Source organism: Crocuta crocuta, unplaced genomic scaffold (assembly GCF_008692635.1).
Source record: "Crocuta crocuta isolate KB4526 unplaced genomic scaffold, BGI_CrCroc_1.0 scaffold270, whole genome shotgun sequence".
NCBI classification, from domain to species: Eukaryota; Metazoa; Chordata; class Mammalia; order Carnivora; family Hyaenidae; genus Crocuta; species Crocuta crocuta.
This window is the reverse complement of record NW_027527569.1, coordinates 3,423,426-3,442,383: the sequence shown is the minus strand read 5'-3', so window position 1 is coordinate 3,442,383 and position 18,958 is coordinate 3,423,426.

Sequence of the window (18,958 nt, the reverse complement as noted above, 5' to 3'; positions counted from 1 at the left end):
CCTTGCTTTTCTGTGAACATCAGCATTGTTTTTTTTAAAAAAAATACTTCACAGCAGAACAATGTGTGTGGAACGTGTGTGATCATCAAATGAGGAACACAGAGCGTTTTAACGTAATGAGAGCTTTCACTTCCCAGGGTGACCTGTTTGTACTCTGTGCCAGAAGACCTCTAAGAGGCCTACAGCTGCTTTCAGTTTGTCATTTCAGACTCGAAGGGCAGCCCCTGCAGCAGCTGCTCTGCACACACTCAGGAAAGGGGCTATTTCATCTCTGGGCTTGAGAGGCAAGTTTATTAAGGAAAGAAATGGGGCCACAGAACTCCTGGGGTGAGCCTCAGGAACACAGCAGGTGGTGGCCAAAAAGCCATGACAAAATTAAAGAAAAGGTTCAGATTCTTTTCAAGGCTATGCGTGATTAGAGAAGTACATGTGGGTTCCAGCTGTCCCTTAGAGAAGACCACATTTTTCATCTCCAAGAATGAAGGGCAGCTTTCCATCTAATGAACTTGGAAGATTCTCTTGGCAGGTAGTTTTGTTATAAGCTAGGTATCCCCAGTTATACTTTGTTATTATTCTTTTCTAAAACCAATCCCATTCTGTCTAGCAATTCTGAAAGCCCTTCTAAAGTTTGCAGTAGGAAATGAGATTTCTTTTCTTCCTTTCGTTTTTTAATTAAATGTGGTCTTTATTAACTCTTGGACAAGGCCTCGAGTTGCATCAATTTCAAGAAGCCCTGCTGGTGATGATGGCTGTCTGTCATTCTGCTTCCAAAGTACACTCACTAGGTATTCACGCAGAGGCAGAAAAGACAGAAACAAAGGTCACTGCTAAAGACAAATGACAGCAGCGATAGCAGGTTCTTTAAAGACTTTAAAAAATACCCACAACGCTGGACATTTTTAGGGATGATTGACTAGAGAAAAGTCATTCCTGACCCCCAACAACTATGGAATTACCAACGATGTGCATGACTTCCAGTGTGTCATATCTAATGAGAAATTGGGAGAATATGANCTTAATATTGGCTTGTTTTCATAAGCTGCCAATGGAAACAACAGAGTAGAAAATTTATTATTTATTTATTTATTTACCTTCCTTTTGCAAATGAAGGTACAGATCAAAATAGTTTGCTCTGATATATTAGCCAAAAGTTAAGAAATAAAAAAAATGTAAAACAAAACTAACCTGGCTTTTGCAGAGAATTTTTATATTGCTTCCTGTATTTTTGCCTTGACAGGAAAGTAGATGGAAAAATTATGTATTAGATACCTCTAAACATTTGGTCAGGTATTGGAACGTTCCTTGCTCAAGCTCACCTATTTATAGTCAATGCCAAAGCCTCTCAGGGGGATTGTAGCCACTTGTACTTTACCATTTCAGACACTGCAGCAGCTGTGGGTATCCCCTCCACTTGGCATGTTTCTTTCTCTCCCACTTCACAGATTCCTGTCTCCATGTTTCCAGGGCCTTTATAATGACTCACAGCTCCCTAAACTCACTATGCACCAAACTGGGACCTTGACCTAAAATACCCTTCTCCTCTTTCTTCACTTGATTACTTTTACTCATCCTTCAAAATGTTGCTTACATATCACCTGCTTCAGGAAGCTTTCCTTGATCTGTCACCTCCCCAGCTCTCAAGTTGTACGATTCCTCTTATATACTTTCATAGCACACAAGATTGTATTTTGCAATAACTTGTACTGTTTTTTTACTTATTTCCTTTTCTAACCAGTTGGGGAATTCTTTGGTGACAAAAGTATGTTTTACTAATGTTCCTGTCCTTCACAACCATAGTGATGAGGAGCTGAAAGAAAGTACTATCGAATGAAAATTAAATGAGTGACTTTAGACAGGTAGTTAAGAAATATTGAAAAGAGTGGTGTATTATGGTAATGTCAGGTGCTTTTTCAAATAAACTCAAAATGTGTGGGGCTAATAAACAGTAGGTGTTTAATTCTTATTCACACAACAGTTTGTGGTGGTATTTCTGGTCAGTGGGACCAGAAATTCTCTGTGGGATCAGTCAGTAACTGAGGCTGACAGAGTCTCATGGTAGATGTTTGATAGGTGACTTAACCACTGTGGTTGTCTCTGTCCCAGTTGGCCAGGAGAGTGAAAGAACTCTGAGAAGTTCTCCAAAGAGCAGAATGCACACATGTTCTCGAGAGGAGCTTTTGGGCCAGGCAAGAAGGGGCACACATCACTTTCACACACATTCCATTGCCTAGAGCTTAGTCACTTGGGAACACAGACCTCTTCCAGGGCTAACATTCTAGTATATGAATTTAGCAAAATGTCAAGTGACTCCCTTTCATGCTGGGCCAACCAGTAATTAAATTTCTATAAAACCATAAAATTGCTAGTTTTTAAATGTTTTACATTACATCTTCAAAAAATGAAGCTGCTTTTGGTAAATTATGAAACTCTTTTCAAACATTAAAATCATAACAAAAGATTACTCAAAATACATTTCATTTGCCTGAGTCCTACCATATGTCTCCCGGTTCTATTCCGGATTTTGTTGTGCAATGTGTGTGTGTGTGTGTGTGTGTATGAGAGAGACAGACACACACACACAAAGAGAGGGACAGAGAGAAAGTATACTCATTAACTCATGTATTCAATCCTGTTAGATACCAGGTGCCAAGTTCAATGGTAAGAATGTAAAATGAGTAAGACATTGTGTCTCCTTTCAAGGTTCTTATAGTCATGGCATTTGCATAAACAGAAATTATGAATCAGTGTAGTAGTGAAACTTCTCTCTTCCTGTTTTTCATTTCAGTTAATTTTTTACTTCTTTTCTCCTACACATTTTTTTCAAAATTGAACTTCAAAGCCTATAATCTTATGCAATTTTAGATCTTTTTAAATTTCCTGTTAAATCCTATGCAAAAAAGAGTTTTCATTTATACAGTTCCTTCAAGCCAATACTAGTGTTTTGTGAGAACTACTGTTAGACCATGGGTATTTTCATATTGTATGTTCTTTGAGGAGAGAAAAACAAACTTATTTAATGCGTCATTTTAGAAGTTAGGTAATTAGAAAACATAAACACTGCTAATCATCAGGGAAATGTAAATCAAAACCACAATGAGATATCACCTCACACCTGTTGAAATAGATGTTATCAAGAAGATAAGAGATAACAAGTACTAGTGAGGATGTGGAGAAAACAGAAGCCTCATATACTATTGGTGGGAATGTAAATTGGTTCATCCAGTATGGAAAAAATATGGAGTTTCCTCAAAAAATTAAAAATAGAACTACCATATGATCCAGCAATCCCTCTTCTGGGGATACATGAAAGGAAATGAAAGGAATTTCAAAGGAAATGAAAATAGGATTTCAAAGAGATACCTGCATTTCTATGTTTATTGCAGCATTATTCAGAATAGCTAAATTTTGGAAACAACCTAAATGTCCATCAATGGATGAATGGATAAATAACACACACACACACACACACACACACATATATGTAGTGGAACATTATTCAGTCATGAGAAAGGAGTACAGCCTTCCATTTGTGACAACATGGATGGACCTTAAGGACATTATAAGTGAGATAGGTCAAAGAAAGACAAGTATCCTATGATGTCACTTTTGTGGAAGTGAAAAAAGCCAAAGTCATAAAAACAGATTAAAATGGTAATTATGAGGGCATAGGACAAATGTTATTTAAAAGTATAGACTTACGAGGAGTAGTAAATAGGCTCTAGAGATCTAATGCACAACATGGTTAATATAGGCAACAATATTTTATTATAATCAACAAACTTGCTAATATATGATTAATCTAACCACTTAAAAGGGTAATTATATAATGTGACAGAGGTGCTAATTATTGCAACAATGGCAATAGTAATATATGAATGTAACAAATTAAAATATTGTAGACCTTAAATTTATGTGTTAGATGTTAAATATATTTCAATAAAAGTATGTTCAGGATAAAGAAGATGTCACACACACACACACACACACACACACACACACACACACTGAAATATTACTTGGCAGTCAAAAAAGAACAAACTCTTTCCATTTGCAACAACATGGATGGGACTAGAGTGTATTATGCTAAATAAAATAAGTATGTCAGAGAAAGACAAATATCACATGATTTTACTCATGTGGAATTTATGAAACAAAACAGATGAACACAGGGGAAGGGAAGGAAAAATAAGATAAAAACAGAGAGGGAGGCAAACCATAAGAGACTCTTAAATATAGAGAACAAACTGAAGGTGGCTGGAGGGGAGGTAGGTGAGAGAATGGGCTAAATGGGTGATGGGCATTAAGAAGGGCGATTTTTGAGAAGAGCATTGAGTGTTACATGTAAGTGATGAATCACTAAATTCTACTCCTGAAACCAATATTATGCTATGTGTTAACTAACTCAAATTTAAATAAAAAAGAATATATTCATTATATTCACACAAACATACATAGGATCTTCAAGTAATTTTGAGAAAATAAAAAAACTGTTTTTTTCACTTAAATTTCAAAGGAATCGGTTTAAAAAGAAACTTCACTATTATTCATCTTGTATTACCTCTGCTATATTTTTCTTATATCACAAGATAATAATCCTTTTAGAAAAACCTTCAGGGACACATCGGTTGCTCAGTTGGTTGAACATCCGACTCTTGATTTCAGCTCAGGTCATGATCCCAGGGTTGTGGCATCGAGCCCCATGTTAGGCTCCATGCTGAGTGTAGAGTCTGCTTAAGATTGTCTCTCTCTATCTCTCTGTCTCTCTTTTTCTCTTTCTCTCTCTCCCCCTCTGTGTATCTCCTCAGCTCACATGCTTTCTCTCTCTCTAAAATAAAGATTTTTTTAAAATTAAAAGAACCCACCTTCCTATGCATTTCTTTTTCTATGCTGCTTTCAGTAGATGGTTCAGGTGGAAAAAAAATACTAATAAAAATAGAACTTGTTTCAAGTAAGGTCTGGAAAAGACCAGGGAAACATTTTCCCCATGTAAAATAAAACGTTACAATAAATTCTGACTATTTTATACAATTATGTTTTGTCTCAGCCCTGAGATTGTAAGCTTCTTAGAATTGAATCAACATTTTCTTTTTCTCTTTAATACTATTATTATGGCATGTCTTATAATTACTATTTATTGGATCATGTGTTAATTCTCTCATATGATATATGCCTCTAGCAATTTTGCTTTTACTTTCTGCTTATATTAATATTTTAAAAGTTTTTGGTAATAATTGCAACTTAGTATTTATTTATCATATAATTTTTTTTACCCTATTACATTAAAAAAAGCCAGTAAGAAAAAGCAAATTTGAATTTTCTGTATTTTTTTCTCAGAAGATCTCAGATAAGTTAAAAATACATTACAAGAATAGCTGTCAAGATATTAGACAAATCATTTAGAATACAGTAAATGGAAATATGCACATAAAAGAAGCAAACCATTCTTAATACTCACAAAAATGGAGGAAAAAAAGAGTCAGCCTTTGCAAAAAGGTCTATGAGTCAGAAGTTCCAAACTTCATCAAAGACTTAAAAAACAAAACAAGAAAAAGAAAGAAACCAGATGTACATTTGAGGCCCATCTATGGAAAGTATTATATTTTGCATTGTGCCAACAAAGGTACTAGAATAATAAAATGATTATTATGGTTCACTAGGACTCACAATGAAAGTGAGAAATTACAGAACTGCTTAAGAAAGTACTTGTTCATTTTTAAACCATCAATTAAGGATACTTTTACAGACATCCCTCTGTTCCCAAATGAATTCAAAGAGATGCCTTTGAAAAGTTGCATTATGCCTAGTTGTGTCCACCTGATAGAGAATGGGCACCAACCTAACAGCTGGCTGTACGAACTACATGGTAGCCATGGGAGATTACAAGGAGAGTGCTGGCAAAAAATCTGAGGAGACCGCTAACACAGGTAAGTTATAGCAGTCAGAAGGGCATTACTGCTGGTTATCTGTATCATTGTCTATCTGCCTGCCTACCAACCTACCTACCTACCTACCTCAGCTTAATGGAAGTATAGTCTAAATACATTAAAATGTACCTATTTTAAATGCATAGTTGGCTGAATTTTGTTAATGATATAGGGTTCTATTATAACCACCATCAAAGTCACCCTAAAAGTTTTCTCCTGTGCCTCTGCACCTGTTCCTTTTGTGTGATCCTTGACTGTAGGCAATTATTCTCATTTCTGCCACTTCTATTTTTCTTCTTCTAGAATTTCATATAAATGGAATTATATAGTATTAGCATTTTGAGTTTGACTTCTTTGATTTAGCAGAATGGTTTGGGGGTTCATCCATGTTGCTGTATACATTAATATTTTGCTTCTTTTGTTGTCAAGTAGTATTCTATGGATATATCACAAATTGTTTATCCATTCACTAGTTGATAGGCATTTGGATTTCTCGTATTTGGCTATTATGAGTAATGCTGCAGTGAACATTTGTATACAAGTGTTTACGTAGACATGTTTTCATTTCTCTTGGATAAGTGTCCAGAAATAGAATTGTGGGGTCCTATGATAAGTGCATATAAAACTTTATAAGATACTGTCATAGTAATTTTCCAGAAGTGGCAGTATCACTTTCCACTTCTACCAACAATATATGAGGATTACAGTAGCTCCTCATCCTCACCAACACTTGATATGGTCAGTCTTTTAAATTTTAGCTGTTTTAGAGAATGTATAGTGATGTATCATTGCGGTTTTAATTTGCACTTCCCTGATGGCTAGAAATGTTGAACATCTTTTAATATGCTTATTTAACATTCATATGTTTTCTGCTCAGCTCTTCTGAAGACTTTGTAATTTGGTTGTTTTCTTATAATTGTGTGGTAATAGTTTTTATATATTCACTCTATATAAGCCCCATGGTCAAACATATGTTTTGCAAACACTGTCTCCCAATCTATGCTTTATCTTTTCATTTTCTTAAGTGTGTCTTCAAAGAAAAAAAATGGTTTTATTTTGATGTTAAAAATTATGTTTCACCATATAGTGTGGGTCCATTTCTGGGTTTTCTATTATGTTCCCTGGATCTATGTGCCTGTTTTTGTGCCAGTACCATACTATCTTGTAGACTACAGCATTGTAAGATAGCTGGAAATCTGGAATCATGATGCCTCCATTTTTTTCTTTGGCCATTTGGGGTCTTTTGTGGTTCCATAAAATTTTAGAATTGTTCTAGCTCTGTGAAAAAATGTTGGTGGTTTTTGATAGGTAATTCATTAAATGTAGATTGCTTTGGGTAGTATAGACACTTGAACAATGTTTGTTCTTCCAATCCATGAGCATGGAATGCTTTTCCATTTCTTTATGTCCTCTTCAATTTTTTTTCATAAGTGTCCTATAGTTTTGGGAGTATAGATCTTTTACTTGTTTAGTTATGTTTATTCCTAGATATCTTATAGTTTTATTTGCAATTGCAAATGGATTCCTTGATTTCTTTTTTCTTTTGCTTTGTAACTGGTGTATAGAAATGCAACAGATTTCTTCATGTTGATTTTGTATCCTGTGACTTTGCTGAATTCATGTATTAGTTGTAGCAGTCAACTATATGGCTAATTAATCTTCAATGAAGCAAGAAAGAATATCCAATGGGAAAAAGACAGTCTTTTTTTATTTAAAAAAGTTTTAATGTTTTATTTATTTCTGAGAGAGAGAGAGAGAGAGAGAGAGAAAGAGAGAGCGCATGAGCAGGGGAGGGTAAGAAGAGAGGGAGACACAGAATCTGAAACAGGCTCCAGGCTCTGAGCTAGCTGTCAGCACAGAGCCCAATGAGGGGCTTGAATCCACGAACCATGAGATCGTGACCTGAGCTGAAGTCAGACGCTTAACCGACTGGGCCACCCAGGTGCCCCAAGACAGTCTTTATAACAATGGTATTGGGAAAACCGGACAGCAACATGCAAAAGAATGAAACTGAACATTTTCTTACACCATACACAAAAATAAATTCAAAATAGATGAAAGACCTAAATGTGACACAGGAAAATCATCAAATTCCTAGAGAACAACACAGGCAGCAACCTCTTTGAACTCAGCTGCAACAACTTTTTACCAGATATGTCGCCAAAGGCAAGGGAAACAAAAACAAACATGAACTGTTGGGACTTCATCAAGATAAAAAGCTTCTGCATAGTGAAGGAAACAATCAACAAAACTAAAAGGCAGCCCACAGAATGGGAGAAGATATTTGCAAATGACATATATGATAAAGATTAATATCCAAAATCTATAAAGAACTTTTCAAACTCAACACCCAAAAACCAAATAATCCAGTGAAGAAATGGGCAAAAGACATGAATAGTGCAAATATATGATAAAGATTAATATCCAAAATCTATAAAGAACTTTTCAAACTCAACACCCAAAAACCAAATAATCCAGTGAAGAAATGGGCAAAAGACATGAATAGACACTTTTCCAAAGAAGACATCCAGATGGCTAACAGACATGTGAAAATATGCTCAACAGCATTCATCATCAGGGAAATGCAAATTAAAACCATAATGAGATACCACCTTGCACCTGTCAGAATGTCTAAAATTAACAACATAAGAAACAACATGTGTTGGCCAGGATGTGGAGAAAGGGAAATCCTTCTGCACTGCTGGTGGGAATGAAAACTGGTACAGGCATTCTGGAGAACAGTATGGAGGTTCCTCAAAAAACTAAAAATAGAACTACCCTATCCATGATCTAGCAATTGCACTATTTAGATATTTACCCAAAGGATAAAAAAATACAGATTCAGAGGGCTATATGCACCTCAGTGTTTATAGCAGCATTATCAACAATAGCCAAACTATGTGGAGAGAGCCCAAATGTCCCATTGATTGGTGAATGGATAAAGAAGATGTGTTGTGTATATATACAATGGAATAGTACTCAGCCATCAAAACAGATGAAATCTTGCCATTTGCAACTATGTGGATGGAGCTAGGATGTATTATGCTAAGTGAAATAAGTCGATCAGAGAAAGAGAGATACCATATTATTTCACTCATATATGGAATTTAGAAGCAAAACAGATGAACATACGGGAAGGGTGAGGGGAAGAGAGAGGGAAACAAACCACAAGAGATTCTTAATAATAGAGAACAAACTATGGGTTGATGGAGGGAAGTGGGTGGGGGAGGGGCTAGATGGGTGATGGGTACTGAGGGCATTTGTGATGATGAGCATTGGGTGCTATATATAGGTGATGAATCACTGAATTCTACTCCTAAAACCAATATTGTACCATATGTTAACAAAAATTTAAATTAAAAAAGGAAAAAAATAAGAGCACACAAAAATTATGTTTTATAACATTTAATACTATTATAAATATTATTTTTAAAATTTCAAATCCAAATGTTATTAGTATGGAGAAATCATTTTTTGTACATTTATATTTATCTTACTAAATTAAGATGTTTAGTTACTATGTATATTTCATCAGATTTTCTACATAGATGATCACGTTTCCTGTAAATAAATATAGTTTTTGTTCCCATCTGGTTTCTTCTTGTTTCTTTATGTCATTTTATTGCTCCAATGCAAATTTGAATAAAAATGGCCAAAGCGGACATTACTGTTTTGTTCCAGATCGTAAGGGATCATCATTCAGGCTTCACTGTTAGGTATATCAATTGTAGGACTTTTTAGATGCTTTTTATTATGTTGAGGAGGTTCCCTTTCATTCCTACTTTGCTGAGAGGGTTTTTTTGTTTGTTTGTTTGTTTGTTTTACTTTTCACAAACTAATGCAAAATTTTATAAAATGCTTTTTCTGTACCTTTTGAGAAAATCATAGCGTTATTTTTTTTTCAAATGATTGTTAAACCAACTTTGCATTTCCAGGATAAACCTAAACCGGTCATGCTGTATCATGTAATATATATTTCTGAATTGGATTTGATAAAATTTTGTTAACAATGTTTGCATCTGCATTCATGAGGAATATTTGTCTGTAATTTTCTTGTGATGTCTTTCTCTGGTTTGGTATCAGAGTAGAGTTGGCTTCATAGAATAACTTGATAAATTGGGAAGTATCCCTTTTCTTCAACTTCGTCAAAGAATTTATATGGAATTGGCCTCATTTCTTACTTGAACATTGGTAGGATTTCCCAGTAAAGCAACTTAGATCTGGAGCTTTCTTAGAAAAATATTAACTACAATTCAATTTTTTTCAGTACTTATAGAGGTATTGAGTTTATCTGTTTCTTCTTGATTGAGTTTGATGGTGTGTTTTCCAGGAAATTTGTTCATTTCATCTAATTGTCAAATTTATTGTCATAAAGTTGTTCTTAATAGTACATTCTTCCTGCTTTTTAAGCTGAATGCTTTTTAAAAATTATGTTTAAATTTGTGTGTGTGTGTGTGTGTGTGTGTGTGTGTGTGAGAGAGAGAGAGAGAGAGAGAGAGAGAATGCGAGTGGAGGAGGGGCAGTGAGAGAGGGGAGAGAGAATACCAAGCAGGCTCTACACTGTCAGTGCAGAGCCCAAAGCAAGGCTCAAACTCATGAACTGTGAGATCATGACCTGAGCTGAAATCAAGAGTCAGATGCTTAACTGACTGAGCCACCTAGGTACCGCTTATCTTCATTTGTAATTCAACTTTTTTTTGAGATAATTATAGGTTCACATGAAGTTATAAGAAACAATACAGAGAAATCCCATGCAACCTTTGTCTAGCTTCCTCCAATGGTAACATCTTGTAAAACTATAGTACCAGTATATATACCAGATAACTAGGAAGTGGACATTGACATAATTGAGATAGAGATCATTTCCATCATCACACAGATCCCTCTTTTGTACCCCAATTCACTTCCCTTCCCTAATTCTTGACCCCTGAAAACCAGTAACCTGTTCTCCATTTCTGTAGTTTTGACATTTCAAGATGTATATAAATAGCATCATACAGCAGGTAATTTATTGAATTTAGCTTTTTTCATTAGCATAGTTCTCTGGAGGTTCATTCAGATTGTTGCATGTATCAAAAGGTTGTTCTTCTTTATTGCTAAATAGTATACCATGGTATACATTCATTCAAGATACATACATTCAAGATATCTGGATTGTTTTCCAGATTTCTCTATTATGAATAAAGCTGCCACAAACATTTTTGCACAGATTTATGTGTGAGCATAAGTTTTAATTTCTCTGACCTGAATTATGAAGTTGTATGGTAGTTGCATGTTTAAAGAAATGTCTGTTTTCCAGAATAACTGTATCATTCCCACCAGCAGTGTACGAGTGATCTACTTTATCTACATGTTTGCCAACATTTGGTATTGTCATTATTTTTTATTTTAGCAATTCTGGTAAGTGTGTAGTGATATCTCATTATGGTTTTAATTTGCATTTTCTTAATGGCTAATGATGTTGAACATTTTTTCATGTAATTATTTGTCATCTGTATTTCATCTTCAGTGAAATGTCTGTTCAGGTATTTTGCCCATTTCTTACATATATATGTATATATGTATATTATATGTATATATATGTATATCTTATAGATATATATAATTATATATAGATATATATTATATTATAATATATATATAAAATTTTAAGTCTTGATAATTTATTATATATTCTAGGTATTAGTCCTTTGTTGAATATGTGTTTTGCAAATACTTTCTTCTTGTCCACAACTTGTATTTTCATCCTCTAGCTGGGGATTTTTGCCAAGCAAAAATATTTAATTTTGACGACTTTAGTTTATCAAGTTTTTCTTTCATGCACAGTGAGTGCTTTTGGTGTCAAGTCTAAGAACTTTTTATCTAATCCTAGATCTCAAATAATTTTTTAATTCAAGTTTCATTATTTTACATTTTTAAGTCAGTGATCCGTTTTAAGTTAATTTTGTCTTAGGTATGAGACATAGGCCAATGAATGTCCAGTTGCTTCAGCACTATTTGTTGAAAAGACTCTCCCTCCTCCACTGAGGGAAGCATATTTGTGTAGGTCTATTTTCGAGTTCTCTGTTCTAAGCCATTGATCTATATATACGCCTCTCTGTCAGTACCATATGGTTTTGATTATAGTAGCTATCTAATAAATCTTGAAATTGGGTAGATTGATTCCTCCCATTTTATTCTTAACTATTTGGGCCTACACTTTTATGTATATTTTTCTAATGCTAAACTTAGCAGTTACAGTACCCTTTAAAATTAGCTTGAATTAAGATAAAAAGCCTTTGGGTGTGCCTTTGTGGCTCAGGCAGTTTAGTATCCGATTGTTGACTTTGGATCGAGTCATGATCTCAGTTGCTGGAATCAAGAACAGAGCCTGAGGTGTGTCTGGCTGGCTCAGTCGGTTAAGCGTCCGACTTAGGCTCAGGTCATGATCCCACGGTTCATGGGTTCGAGCCCCACGTCAGCTCTGTGCTGACGGCTAGCTCAGAGCCTGGAACCTGTTTCGGATTCTGTGTCTCCCTCTCTTTCTGACCCTCCCCTGCTTATGCGGTCTCTCTCTCAGACATGAATAAAACATTAAAAAAAAAAAAAAGAGCAGAGCTTGCGTGGGAGTCTCTCCACTCTCTCTGTCCCTCGCCCTGCTCATGCATGCTCTCTATCAGAATAAATAAACATAAAAAGAAAACTTTAAGAAAAGATAATATGCTTTAGCACTTTAAATAGTTCAAATCCAAATTAATGGAAATGACTGCCAATTAAATAAGTGACTTCCTTTCCTATAACTAAGAAAAAATATTCTAATTTTTCAGAATTCTGCTATCTTTGAACAAAATGTTTTAATTTCTGTATGGTTTTCAAAGCAATTTACTGTTTGACCAATAGTGATGTCAGCATGTTATACAAAGTATATTATAAAAATGTTATGTACAGGTCAAAAAAATAAGAGGATATATTGATTGGATAGAAGATAAAACTATTTTTAGTTGAAAATACTGTTAAAAGTTTCATTAATAAAATAATAATAAAACTTTTGGGCACCTGAATGGTTCAGTCAGTTAAGTGTCCAATTTCAGCTCAAACCATGACCTAGTGATCCATGGGTTCAAGCCCCATGTTGGGCTCTGTGCTGACAGCTCAGAGCCTGTAGCCTGCTTCAGATTTTGTGTCTCCCTTTCTCTCTCTGCCCCTCCCCCACTCACACACACACACTCTCTCTCTCTCTCTCAAAAATAAACATTAATAATACAAATAATAAATTTGTTTTCAAAATTACATTTAAGGACATATGACAGAATAAATTAGACATTCAGTCACATGCAGAAATTCAACTTCTTCCATCATTCAACATTAATTCAAACCATTCAAGGGTCATTTTGTATAAGCAGTTGAAGGATTTTAATATTAAGTCAGCACAGCTGTATGGCAGAATTTTTAAAGGATAAAACATTAGCTTTCTGCATGAGGAACTATGTAAGGTAGCAAAAGGAGGAGGAGGGGAAGGAGGAGGAGGAGAAAAGGGAGGGAGAGGAAGAAGGGGAGGAAAAGGAGAAGGAAGGGAAGGAGAGAGCTCCAGAGCACACTGGTAATCTGAGAACCCTTAACCATGACAAGTTTGGTTAACAGTCAGTAACCATATTTTATGCTGACATTATAGTTCTCTAGGTTACTGCCATTGTATTGCTCATACAATACATGGATGTAAAATGAAAATTCAAGAATTTCTGAGAACATAGTTCTGAGAAAAATTACAAAGAAAAATCAAATATTGTGTTCCAACTATTCAAAAACAAGGAGCCCAAATGAATTGAGACTTATTCAGGAGAGACTATTCAATAATTGGTGAAGAAATCTGGATTTTAGCAGAAGTTTTTCATAATCCAGCTAATGCATACCTATAAAGTGACATTATAGCATCATTTGGGTCTAAATGCCCAAAAATATTACCTTTTTGGAAACAGACACTCCTTAACTCCATATGCCAAAAGCATAAGATAATTGATTTTTTAAATTATAAAATATTAGACTAAGAAACCAAAAAAGTTGATTCCAAGATTTGATAAATTGTATAAAATCAAATATTTGATGAGTCACTGAAATTAAAAGTTGTGAAAGTTTAAAGATTTTTAAAGAGATCAGAAAAAAAACAGGAATTTGTGCAATTGGGAAATAGTATATGGTGGAATATTATGCAATCATTAAAACCATGCTCACAAAGGACACTGAAAGACAACAGAAGTCTCATGATGCAATGCTAATTTCAAAATAAAAATATAAACTATGTTTCATGTGATCCCAGTTTTAATATAATAGTGAAAATGTGTCATTCTTTTTGACTACTTACTATCCTTCCAATATTTGGGAAATGTTCTACCTTTTAAGTCTTGGTGGAGGCAAGAGTGACCTCCAAAATTTAGGAGCCAATACTGTTTTTTCCACATTCTTCTGATATTAAGGCATAGACATGTAAATTTTCCAGTGCAACTGTAACAGACTTTGGCTCAAGAGTTACTGTCCCAAGATATAAGAGTCAAAGTATTCTATCTGGCAGCAGCAGGAAGAGTTCCTCCAAAGGAACTAGTTCTGGGTTTGGGCTATTTTCTCTGTCTGCTTAACAAATCTCACTCTCTTAGACTTACAGAAATTCTCTAAGCTCCCCAACGTGAACTTAATGAGTTCCTTTCCTACTTACTTAAGCCAGTATTAGCTTCTATTGCTTACAACTAAGAACTCTGAGTCAGACTAGTACTTACCAAAAGTTAAGTGTAAGTTATCTAAAAGGTTTATGGATTGTCTTTTTCTTTCTTCTTTATATTCAAGTTTATTACTTATGTAAATATGTGTTATTTTATAATCATGAAAAAAAGGAATATTATTTTTTAAACCAAAGTTTTCTTCAGTGTATAGTTAGTTAATAGGAAATGGTTTATGGAACCAGTGGAGCAGTAGAGCTGATTGTTACCAGACCACAAGACTCTATTGTGCAAATCTCTTCCCAACTCCACCGTCAATGCTATCACATTAGCACCTTGAAACCAGCCACGGCAGGAGTATTTATATGAAGGCCTTTTTCTCCCTAGAAAACCATTTTTTTTTTTTTTAAATTCCAGGCCTTTCCTGGAGCAACTGAGTGGCTCAGTCAGTTAAGTGTCCAACTTCAGCTCAGGTGATGGTCTCACAGTTTGTGAGTTTGAACCCACATAGGGCTCTCTGCTGTCAGTGCAGAGCCTGCTTCAGATCCTCTGTGCCTCTCTCTCTGCTCCACCCCTCTCCTTCTCAAAAACAAATCCAGGCCTTCCCTTATCCCTAGAGCCTGTTGTTAAACATTTATCAGCACCCTGTTGTATGTAGCCTAAGTTAAAGTCATTAAACTCTACACTCTATCATCAAATTCCTTAAAATTTATTGTGTTCTTTCTTGACAGAAATGTTTTTCTATACTAAACTTAGTGGCTCTCATCATCAAGCTTTAGGGAAGCACTCAGGATGTTTTAGCTATGAACACTCCTGATCAAAATGGCTTAATTCCTAAATGCACAAAATATGGTCCATAAACAACAGCACTGGAATCATCTGAACACCTGTTAGATGTGAAGACTTTCAGGACCTGAAAACACTGAAGTTTGAGAAATAGTAACTTAAAAATGTGTGGTTTGTTTTTTTCACATAGCCATTTTTCCAGCTTTATGAGTTATAACTGACATATAACATGTATATATACATATTTAAGTTTCAACACAATAAGCTAACTATAAGACAGAGGAGAAAAATCAGTGATATACTGAAATACACCATAGATAACTAAAAACGGAATTATAAAATATGAACAAGAAACAAACAAGACTGTAGGAAAACTACAACAGACGTGAGAAAGAACAGAAAAACAGAAATAAATATACTAAATATAAATGCTCTTAAAATATCAATAAATAAGAGATTGGGAAGAGTGGATATATATATAGATATAGATATAGATATAGATATATAGATATATAGATATAGATATAGATAGATATAGATATAGATATCTGCTCTTAATAAGAAACTCTCTTCAAATATAACAATGTTGGTAAGTTGAAAGTAAAAGAATGGAATACAGAATATCATGCAAACATTCAAATGAAAGCAAAACTGGTCATATTAATTTCAAAACAAAAAAGTTTACTAGAAGGACACCTGGTTGGCTCAGTCAGAAGAGCATGTGACTCTTGGTCTTGGGGTTCAATATTAAAAAATTAGTCAGTGTAATCTACCATATTAACAAGCTAACAATGAAAAAAAATCACATGATTATATCAATTAATGCAGAAAAAGATTTGACAAAATTCAGCATTCATTCATGATAAAAACTCTCAAGTTCCTCAGTTTGATAAAGAACATCTATAAAAAGTACATTGCTAGCATTATACTTAAGACTAAAAGATTGAAGGAGGGGAGAGAAGATGTTGGAGCAGCATGGAGACCCTCAGTTTGTCTCCCTGAAAAGCAGCTAGATCAGCACCAAAGCATTTTGCACAACTAGGAAACTGATCTAAGGATTAACACAACTAACTGTATAGCTTGCGCCATAGAATTTGGCAGGTATACAGTGCGGAGCAGTGAACTGAAGGAGGGAAAAGTCATGGAGAGTAGGAAGCTGTTTTTGTGGGGATAAAACAGAGAAAGGGAGAGAGTGCGGTGCATCAGGAGAGTGCAGGAAAAACACCCCAAAAGTGGCTGGAGAGAAAGAGAAACAGTGAAAACACTTGCAGCCTCTGAATAAGAAATCTGTTCCTCAAAACCAGGATGGGAAAAAAGGAGACAGTGTCAGTACCACCAGGATTCTGTAAACAGTGGAGCGCAGAGTCTGAAGTTCCAGAGCTCAGTGGAAGTGCTCTGTGAGGGGAAAAGGGCGAATTCCCAGGAGCAGGCAGCGGGATCTGAGGGGTCCAAGTGCCACAGGGAGAATCAGTTCCCCTGCGTGGAGAACATTTGGTAGAGGCCATTCGGCCACCTGGCAGAAGTTTCAGCAGCCACATTTGCTGGCCCAGAGTACAGTGAAACCTGGCCGGTTGTGATTTGCAACCTCTGAACCTTCGCACTGCACGATCCTATGAATGGTTTCTGGGGCAAAGTGGCACCTGGCCATTGCTCAGCAAGACCCTCCCCCAGAGAAGTGGTGTGAGTCCAAGCTGCGGGGTCTCTGAAGTGCGGGGTTTTGAAACACAACCCCATGTGAGATAAAACTCTAGATGGGAGATGTTGCCTGACAAGAGGAAGGCTTGGACACAGACAAGGTAGTGGCCGGTAGTGGATGGAGGCCTGAGACAGAACGGTGCTTCACTGAGGGTCGGTGAGAATGCAAAGTTCCCATATCAGAGACTAGGGAGCTGGGTAAAGCCTTTTCCACCTTTCCAGAACATGCACCTCCATGCCTACACACAGGCTCACCACACTGATCCATCCCAGTAAGCTAACCAGCGCCACCTAGTGGAGAACGAAGCCTTTACACTAAGCCCCGCCCAACTGCACCTCCAAGCACATCCCCTGGAAAACCAGCCCAAGTCCCTCCACCTGCTTAGCATAGGGCTTCATAGTTTGAGTTCTAGGGGTAACTGGATGCAACTTCATTTGGAATGCATTGTTTGCTGGTTCATTTATTTGTTGTTTTTGTTTGCTTCAATTGTTTTTATTATTTTTTCCTCTTTTCTTTTTCTTGGATACAGAAAGGGTAAATTTGTCATTTTCTTTTTTTAATTTGTAATTTTTTATTACCTTTTTTCTTTATTTTTTATTTTTGTAATTTTGTGTTTTATTTCATTTATTTCATTTTTTCTATTTTATTATACAATTTTTTTACTTGCTTAATTTTTTTCTTACCTTTTTTCCCTTTCTTTTCTTTCCCTTTTTTTCTATTCTATCAAGCATCTTTCAACAAGCAGACCAGAACACACCTATGATCTAGCTTCCTTATTTAACTGATTGAAGCAAATCTTACATATAAACAAAATTTTACCTTCCACTAAAATACAGGGGCATTGACAAGAATGGATGAGTATAAAGAACTGGAAAAATAACAGAAAATAAAACCCCAAACCACCAGAAGACAGGAAATAATAAAGATTAGAGCAAAAATCAATGCTATTGAAACCAAAAAAAACCCAGTAGAACAGATCAATGACATCAGAAGCTGCTTCTTTGAAAAAATAAACAAACTGATAAACCACTAGCCAGTTTGATCAAAAAGAAAAAGGAAAGGACCCAAATAAATAAAATCACGAATGAAAGAGGAAGATCACAACCAACACAGCAAAAATAAAAACAATAATAAGAGCACATTATAAGCAATTATACACCAATAAAATAGGCAATCTGGAAGAAATTGGCAAATTCCTAGAAACACATGAGTACCAAAAGTGAAACAGAAAGAAATAGCAAATTTGAACAGACCCATAACTAGTAAAGACATTGAGTCGGTAATCAAAAATCTCCCACAAACAGGAGTCCAGTGCCAGATGGCTTTCCAGAGGAATTCTACCAAACATTTAAAGAGTTAACACTTATTCTTTTGAAGCTCTTCCAAAAAATAGAAATAGAAGGAAAACTTCCAAACTTATTCTGTGAGGCCAGCATTACCTTGATTCCAAAACCAGACAAAGAGCCCACTAGAAAGGAGAACTACAGATGAATTTCCCTGATGAACACAGATGCAAAAATTCTCAACAAGATACTAGCAAACCAGACCCAACAATACATTAAAAGAATTATTCACCACAATCAAGTGGTATTTATTCCAAGGATGCAAGACTGGTTCAATATCCACAAATCAATCAATGTGATACATCACATTAATAAAAGAATAAGAAGCACATGATCCTCTGAATAGATGCAGAGAAAGCATTTGACAAAATACAGCATCCTTTCTTGATAAAAACCCTCAAGAAAGTAGGAATAGAAGGACCAGACCTCAAGATCATAAAAGCCATATATGAAAGACCCACTGCTAATATCATCCTCAATGGGGAAAAACTGAGAGCTTTCCCCCTAACGTCAGGAACACGA